This window comes from Delphinus delphis, chromosome 7 (genome assembly GCF_949987515.2).
Source record: "Delphinus delphis chromosome 7, mDelDel1.2, whole genome shotgun sequence".
Classification (NCBI taxonomy): Eukaryota; Metazoa; Chordata; class Mammalia; order Artiodactyla; family Delphinidae; genus Delphinus; species Delphinus delphis.
This window is the reverse complement of record NC_082689.1, coordinates 75,154,722-75,163,961: the sequence shown is the minus strand read 5'-3', so window position 1 is coordinate 75,163,961 and position 9,240 is coordinate 75,154,722. Positions and strand designations below refer to the sequence as shown.

The window sequence follows — 9,240 nt, the reverse complement described above, 5'->3', positions numbered from 1 at the left end:
ACATGGTTATATATCTTTGTCTTATGTCTACTCCTCCTTCTTGTTTCCACAAATCTCAGGGGAGGCAGATGAATGGCACTTGGCTCTACCCAGCTACACAGTCGACTGATTAGACATAGCCCCGTACCACAGGTACACTCAATTATATGCCTTTCAGAGAGTCAAGCATTTCCTGAAGCTAAAAGTGTTGAATCTGTTGATTTCACACATTTTACACTAGGAGAAAACTGTGATCAAACATATTTAAACCTTCAATTTTATTTCATAACATACATTCTCCTTCTACTTAACACAGGAGGTAAGGAATTTATTGAGATTAAAAAGGGTAAATCAATTTGCTTCCAAACAATTAAGTCATTAAGAACCGGACAATGACTTCAATTTTAGTAATTAAGTCATCTGTGTGTGGGAAAACGTGACGTTAGATTTAAGGCCCAACTAAGTGTCCATCATAATACAACCTTATACGTAAATTTTAAGGTGTCACATAGAACAAATTCAGTGAAAGGGTAATGCCCAAACAATCATATTGGCTGTCATTATCTTCATAATAGAAAAGCACTGTTCTTAATGCTGTTTGTATGGTAAGGAAAATGCTCAGTGCTGAAGACAAGCCTGAAAGCGTTAACTGTAACTAGTAAATACACACTATATATAAAATAGCCCTTTCAATGGATTGAGCCCCAACATATGTTTATTGCTAACATTTTCTTTTATCATATGTATAATGAGCTGCATATCCTTTATATTCCTTTATCCACTCTGTTTCTAAGTGATCATAGACAAAGGGATATTCAGTTACCTAAATTCATGCCTAGTGTAAGGCAGGCATGCATAGTCGCTTAAATGCACAGTTATTTGACGGAACAAGACATAAATTACTCCCTTTTTAAAACTTAAAAATAATGATATATTCTACAGTTAGAAATCCAGTAGATCACCCATACACACTAATCTTAATACCCTTGGTTTTAGCCAATGCTTCAAGAAGCTCTTAAACATGCTAAAATCTCTAACTTGGCATAGTATTTGAAATGGCAAAATAATATCTTTTAACAAGATAAATGAAGAAGCCTGGCAAGAATTGAGAAATCTTAGAAATCAAGGGATCTTTTCCACGATCTATTTCCTGACCAACACAACTGGCAAGTCCTTTTATTCCTAAACTTCATCATAAGCTAACCACTAAACATTTTCTGCCTATTTTGGCTTTAATTAAGGTAGATATAATTTCTGAACAAGTTCAGGAAAGTACTTCTTTCAAGCAGGGAAACTGCTTAAATTAATTAAGCTAATTAGGTTGATGAATAATTAAGGTAATTCTTTCACTCTTCCCACAATTCAATCTCGTCACCTCTTAGTCATAAGTCTTAAATGGTGGTATTAGAACTCCTAAATACAATCACACATTATACTTCTGTTTAATATTCTACATCACAATTAAGACTAAATTTTTTTTTCTCTTAGTTTATAGCTTAAATAAGAATGGGTCATCTCTCAAATATTGAGTATCTCTCTAATTAGGAAATGTAAATATCATAAATTAGAAATTAGTCTAGACAACAGAAGACTTTTAGATATTACAAATACTTTTAATAAGAACTCGTTTCAAATAGAGTGATAGGTCCATAAGCATGTATCTGTCATACTACAGGCTCTGCAAAATAGTATTTCATGCGATCCTTGAGCTACCCAAGGAGGTGTTTATATTATCATATTTTCATAGTTGAGTAATTGAAGGCTCAAAGTTGTGAAAAGACTTGCTCAAAATCATACAGCCTGAACATAGCTGAACTTGGATTTACCTGTTTCAAAGGAATTATTAAATCCTTTTAGCATTTAGCTTATTTTTGGAATGTGAACATGATATTACTTCTCTAAATGTATAGAGTAGATTTCTATAATCTGCATATTTCCAATGAGTTAACCAATTGGTAAGAAATGAAAAATTGGTGAAAATACGACAGCAAAGAAAGATTAAACCGAATCAGTCAAGTGGTAATTTGTGTCTTTTGTATCCTAGACCCCTATCCTCCTGAACACATTGTCAGTAGTTACCCATGTTGCATTTTAATTTAGGTGTAAAGTCATAAAATTGGATTTTAGAGAATAGAGATATTTTGCTATTTACATCTATGATCACAGACATAATTCTGTCAGTCAGTCATCTAACTTCAACTAACCTTTGTCATCCCCCTCACCACTAAGGGGCAATACAGCAGCACACATGTCACTATAATTAGCGTGCAGCAGCAATTTTCATTAGACCGATGATCTCCAATAAGATTTTCCCAAGGGCTGCATTCAGTTATATGTAATAGTTAGGCGGGCCACACATGTATTAGCATATAATTTGCACATGATTTGCATATGCATTTAAAGATTGCATCATATTTCTCTGACTATTTCAAGTAAAAATGTAATTACTACAACACCGAAGGTTATGATTTCTATTTTTCTGTACTATCCCACCACATCTGACCCAGATGGCTTATGACAGAATAGCTCAGCAGAAAACTAGGAAAAGCTGGTGTGGGAGGGGGTGGGTGGGCAAGGGAGCGGGCGGGGGATGAAGAGTCAGTAGAGATGGTTAGGGTCAATAGAAATCTTTCTGGGGAGCACCAGTGATAACTACTGAGAGTACATTGCATTAGACAATTTGTCTCTTTTATAAGGATAAAGGAATAACTGCACACTGGGTGGACCTTCTAAGAAATGCCTTTCTAGTTACTGCTGATATCTTGTTGAGCATCTTTTTTTCAAACCTCATTACAGGCTAAATGGCAAATTATCTGTTATCACTTGGGAAATCTCAGTTACCTCTTAATTCTAATAGTGTCGTCACATAACAACTTTAACTGAGTTTTCTTCTAAACCTAATTACTCTCTGTTTTGAACACTAATTTTAAGCGAAGAGCTCTCTATTTCCCTTTAGTTTTTTATACATATGGACCAATCCTACACAACTGGAGAGCATACCCTCTTCCACTTAAAGAGCTTTCTGATGCATTCGTATTTGGTTAGGTAGAGGAAAAGTTAAGAAAGGGAACAAGGTTTGTAGAGGGAAACAATTGGAAAAGACTGGAACTAGGTACACACATAAACATATGGACACATATTTACTCACACATATTTTAATACATACTTGCTCTTGCATTTATGAAAAGAATAATTTCCTCCTCTCCATCTCTGTCTATCTGTAATGAATTTAAAATCTACACTCATTTATGTAGAAAAAGGATCTTACCGCTGATTAGGCTGGTGCTAGACGATAGAGAGATATATAATGCTAGATAGATAGATAGATAGATAGAGGATAGATGATAGGTAGATAGTTGGATGGACAGGTGGATAAATGGATGACAGACAAATGATTATAAAACTATTGTGTTGAAAACATATACTTTAGTAAGAAATAGTTCTCTGTATGTTCAACCAGCATTTAATTTATGCTTTCCTGTTTCAGATGATCAGAATCATGTGACTACAGAAAAGCAGAATTTTCTTTACCTACCTTTTGAACTTTTAGGGCCAGGCCAGTAATCAGTGGAAAGTCTTCAACCAATTCTCAGTAACTGACTTGCCCAAGGTCACACAGGTTTTGGGTGATGAAGCCAGGACTTGTACCCCATTCTACTTTTAAAGTTATTATTGTTGTTACTGTATAATGTCATCTTTATCTGTAATAAATAGACATCATCTCTGTTTTGTAAGCAGAACAGACTTAAGTAATTCTCAGTACCTTGGTCTCGTAGTTCATTGAACATGTATGTTATCCAAATACTTAGCTAACATCCTCAACCACGACTAAGTAGAGAGGAGATAAAAAATCTGTTTTCCCCTTGTCTTCTTGTATTCAACTTGTTCTTTTGCATCAAATTCTCCTATGATTTGATACCATCAGTAACACATGTCTTTGATATATACCACTGTATCCCTGGACAGTGACTATGCCAAGAATATAGTGAATTCTCAGTGAGTATTTTTTTATTAGATGAATAAACAAATGATAAATATTCAAGTACTATATAAGGTAATTTATTACCATAGGAAGCAGTCCATGATATATTAAGTTAAAATGTAGATTAGAAAACAGTTCTTTTAGAATGATCCCATTTTGATGGAAAAAATATATATGTCTTCATGGAAGAACAAGTATTAATGTATTTACGTTTATCTATAGTGTGAAATTTTTTTCTTAACTTTGTTTTATTTTGGGGAAAAGAATGTATTTTTATAATAAAATAAGTGTTTATGGGCTTCCCTGGTGGTGCAGTGGTTGAGAGTCCGCCTGCCTATGCAGGGGACACGGGTTTGTGCCCCGGTCCGGGAAGATCCCACATGCCATGGAGCAGCTGGGTCCGTGAGCCATGGCTGCTGGGCCTGCGCGTCCGGAGCCTGTGCTCCACAACGGGAGAGGCCACAACAGTGAGAGGCCCCTGTACCACCAAAAAAAATAATAATAATAAAATAAAATAAAATAAGTGTTTTATGTTTGTTTTGTTTATTTTAAAAGTCTTCCCTTACACATTTCCATAGTACTTTCTAGAAAACATTTGGAATGCCTACATTACAATTAGTTTTCCAGTGTTCCAATTTGAAATGTGGCCTTAACCTTCTTATTCAAGAGTTTCAGCTTATTTCATTTACTGTCCACTGTTATTTGTATAAAAACTGTCTCTTCCTTTAAACTGAAAGTATTTTAAAGACCAGAAACTGTATTTTATTTATTTCTGAGCTATCGCACCCTTACAGCAATCCTAGAAATAAGCTTGCACACAGCCAATGCCAAAAAATATGTAATAAATATTTGGTAAGTCATTCATCAAGTCCAAAGAACTTACATAGTTTTCATTTTAGGTTAAGTAATATCTCCATTGATTTATTTTTTCATAAAGAATGAATACGTGGGCTCAATGGCAAAAAATTAGATTCATAATAACATTTTATATCAGAGCTAAACCCTGCATTGTTTATGCCACCCAAAGTTACCCTTTCCGGGATAATCCATGAACTGGGGGTTTTTCTATTCCAATATACTAATTTTTTTTTTAATTTTGTAATACCGTGCAAGCTACACATCTGACAAGATCATATGTGTTCGTAGGCCAATGTGCAGTAACAGTTTAACCTTCCAGGTAACAATTGTGATAATGCCTGAACCCAGAGGAATAGCTCTAATTCTAGATACTTCAGGCACCATAGCAGAGGTGGAAAAAATATTCTAAGCCAGTTGGATCTATAAGTACTTTGTGCTATATTTACCAAATAGATGCTTTGGGGTAGCAAAAGCTCAATTAATAGTCAATCTCAATTAATAGTCTTCATGATTCAGTGTTTGCTTCAGCTCTTGTGGCTTAGCAACTTTGCTGCTAAACAAATGTGTAATCACAGCAGTTAGTCTCAATTTTCCTTTAGCAGCAGAGCTAGTTTAATATTCTAAATTCTGGAAATTATAGAGTAGTACAAAAAGGAGTAGAAGGCTATGTAAACTGGAACTACAGAATAACTCTTTAAACAAGGTCAAAGCATATCACCATTATTCTATTTCAATCATTCATGTGGTATTTATTATTGTACTTAACTTACCAAGAATACATAATATAGTACAAATTTCAGTAAACAACAAGCATTAGTTGCTTGTGAGACTGTTTTGAGAAATAGCTTTTCAGTAAATTCACATGGAAAAAAATAAATTTTAAAATACAAACTTTGAAGTACCATTTCTACTTTTGGCAGACTCTGTTTCAATTACCTATAAGTCTAGGTAATTCATATAAATTTCTCTCCTTCATTAATATTGAGCACCTGAGAAAAATCATATAAGGCTTTCAGAAACCAGATTTTCACTAGATAAATAGCAAAATGAAATGATTATTATTCATGATACCAGCTGGCCTCTTTAGATATATACCTAAGACTGTGGGTGTGTAAATCCACCATGTTTAACGGAGTACATCAGCACTGAAGATTGAATTACCCACAACCCCGGGATAGAAATAATTATATTATAGCTCATTGCAGACCATGTAGTTCTCTATTAGTAGTTGTATTGGGCTACTGAGGCACAATCATTAGAGACATAAAATAGTCATTTTGTATATTAGTAGTAAAAGAAAAAACCGGAAACCTTTAAGGAGAATTCATAACATACGTACTTTTGACTCACAGTTAAAACATTGATTAAACTGCACACTACAAAAGAAAGCATTAAAAAATAAGAGCCATCACCATGGAGGCCTACTACCAACAACCACCTTAACTTTTTACAAGTATCCAGTCACCAATAATGTAACATGCACAGGACTTAGAAACACATATTTTATTAAATGCACCTAGAAAATGGAGACGTTCTCCATCAAACTGCTAAATGTTCTGACTGAAGAACAACCTGACAGCCAAGGAGCAACCCTGAGCTGGTAGAGATGGAGGGTGTTGCTAGTAGTCTATGGCTCAATTTTTTCTTAAAAAAACTTCAGAGACTTCTAAATAACATTACCATGTTATGGACTTTGTATAATAAAGATCCTTATTATAATTATTCAAAGAAAAACTTATCTAATTGGACAACAATTTTAAAGCCTGCGTATTGTTTTGTGTTACTGTCTCTAAACCTTGGATTTACATTGTATTATTTTGTTTCCCTGTAAACCTACAAATATAGGTAGATGCTTCACATGTATTAACTTGCTTACTCCTCACAACACAGTGTTGTGAGATCTGTAATTTGTCCCATTTAAAGTAGAGAAAACTAAAGCACAAAAAAGCATAGACATTTGCCTAATGTCACACAGCTTGGAAGTAGCAAATCTGGGATTCATAACCAGATATTCTGGCTCCAGGGCCCATATGTTTACTTTTATCAGTTCCAAAGTTCACTTTGAACATTGTTAAAGAAATCACTTCTTACTTTTACTTATGAAAGTTTAAATATTAAAACGTTTAATGTGTTCTTTTGTCCTCAAAAGAAAATTGAGACAATGTAAGAAGGCTGGTGAATCGTGGCTTTATCAATCACCCTCCAAAACCCTCACCCTTTCCTCATCCAACATTTTGAGTGGTGACTATGTTGAAGTGAGTTAATAAAATTGGTCACTTCTTTTTTAAGCTAAAAGAAATAAAAACAATGTGTGGTCCGTTGAATGACCTTTTTTTTTGAAGATGCTCTCCCAACACACATTGAAAGTTAAATATGAACTCTATAAAAATTCGCAGTGGCAATGCCACTAAACAGAAAAAAGAGGCAAAATTAATTATACCACCTATCCTTTAGGCAAGCAAATTGGTTCTTAACGTTGAAATATTAATCATGTGAGCTACCTCCACAAACTGTAAACACATCTTGGAATCACAGTAAGATTTAGGCAGTACTTGCACTGTAGGAATGGTATCTTTGAAAAATCGAAGTATGAACCAATACGAACATGAACATTGCAACTGACTCATAGAAAACATGGTATAGGAGCTGAGCCCTGGCCACATGTCAATTTCCTACAGTGAGTTCCAGAGTCCTCTACTGTGAAAATATATAGAACAGACAATCACATATGTCATATAAGTCCAGAAATACAGAAAAGAGTTTCATGGCCCCTTTTGGTTCCTCTTAAATAAAGTCATTGATGTTACTTTCAGGTTGACCTATCCAATTCCTGCACTTATCCTGACCAGATGTAGACTCAGTTAACTTTTTTTTTTTTTTTTTTTTGCGGTACGCGGGCCTCTCACTGCTGTGGCCTCTCCCATTGCGGAGCACAGGCTCCGGACGCGCAGGCTCAGCGGCCATGGCTCATGGGCCCAGCCGCTCTGCGGCATGTGGGATCTTCCTGGACCAGGGCACGAACCCGCGTCCCCTGCATCGGCAGGCGGACTCTCAACCACTGCGCCACCAGGGAAGCCCTCAGTTAACTTTTAATAAGTACTGCTCTTTTAGTCTGAACGCAGTCCCCCACTACCACAAATTATGCAGTCGAGTCTCCCACATTTGGGGAAATTGTAGGGGTCAGCACATCTGGAGTGCAATGGATAAGCTTTGCCCTGGGAAAACCATCTTCATGATCATGGTATCTCCCCTGCCAGGTAAGTATAAATACCTACTATTTTTAATAATAGACATTAGATCAGGAGTTTTAGCAATATTATTTCACAATTATCCCCAGTTTTACAAGAGAGGAAACGGAGGCTCAGAGAAATTGAAGAACCTGGCTCTGGAATGGCCAGACGAGGCAGCCAGTAAATGGCAATGCTAGTACACAAACTCACATCTGCAGACTTTGTAATATAAAAGAATTTTAAAAGAGACATCATCTGAAATTAGCTCTGCTTTCAAAGGGCCACCATATTCTGGACTGACCCTAACTCTAGCAAAGAGTGCCTTATTTTTACAGTAGTGCTTGAGTCTGAGTTTTTCTGCCAAGAATCCCTTGCCCTGAGCCTCAGGCCACTTAGCTAGGGCCCTAATCCCTGTTTAGCTTCATCCAGCCTTCTTTTCAAGAGGGCACATTTCTGTTGTCTCTTCCTAGACACTACCCAGGTCCTGTTAAGTTCCTCCTGATTTCAGCAACTGCCTGTCCCTTGGACTAATCCTCTCTAACCTTATTCCCAGAAGAAGGGGCAGTGGGAGCAACGTTTAGGAGTAGAATGAGAAGGGAGGAACAGATTTTAACTATTTCATAGTTAAATCAGACTAAATCTAAATAAGGAAATAACCATGCTTGTTATTTGGGTAGAGCTTGGTAGAGTACAAACTACATTCTTTGTAAGAGTTTAGCTTTAAAATTATCTCCATTTGATAGATAAGGAAACAGCCTCATGGAGAATTAAATGGCTTAATGTAAGATTGTTTGGCTTATAAAGGCAGAAATTCTGGACTATTCTTAGCCATTGCCATCCAATCTGAAATCTTAAATCATAAATCTACTTTTAAAAATATATTAGATTAACTTTAGTTTATATATAAATATTCGTGGTGGTGCTTTCGATCAGACTAAATAAATAACATTGCAATATTTTAAAATGATACCTAAAAAAGCAGTCAGGTTATGTTCTCAGTGTCTAGCACTTGCGGAAGAACTCTTCAAATGCAAAAATACTCCTATTGGCTTTTTATTTTCAGAGAATATGTGAATCTCAAATAGGCTACATTTGCATTCTGGAGAAAGTTTTTAGAGTCAATTTCTAACACGTTTAACAAAGCTGATCTTGTGCTCTCTTAGTCATCACTACAGAGGGCAGCAACAGACA

At 35.7% G+C, this 9,240-nt stretch overlaps 1 pseudogene; it reads right to left on the bottom strand.

Moving 5' to 3' along the window:
• Positions 1 to 7,911: 7,911 nt before the first annotated feature.
• On the bottom strand, positions 7,912 to 8,084 carry LOC132428841 (U1 spliceosomal RNA; annotated as a pseudogene).
• Between the last annotated feature and the right edge of the window lie 1,156 nt (positions 8,085 to 9,240).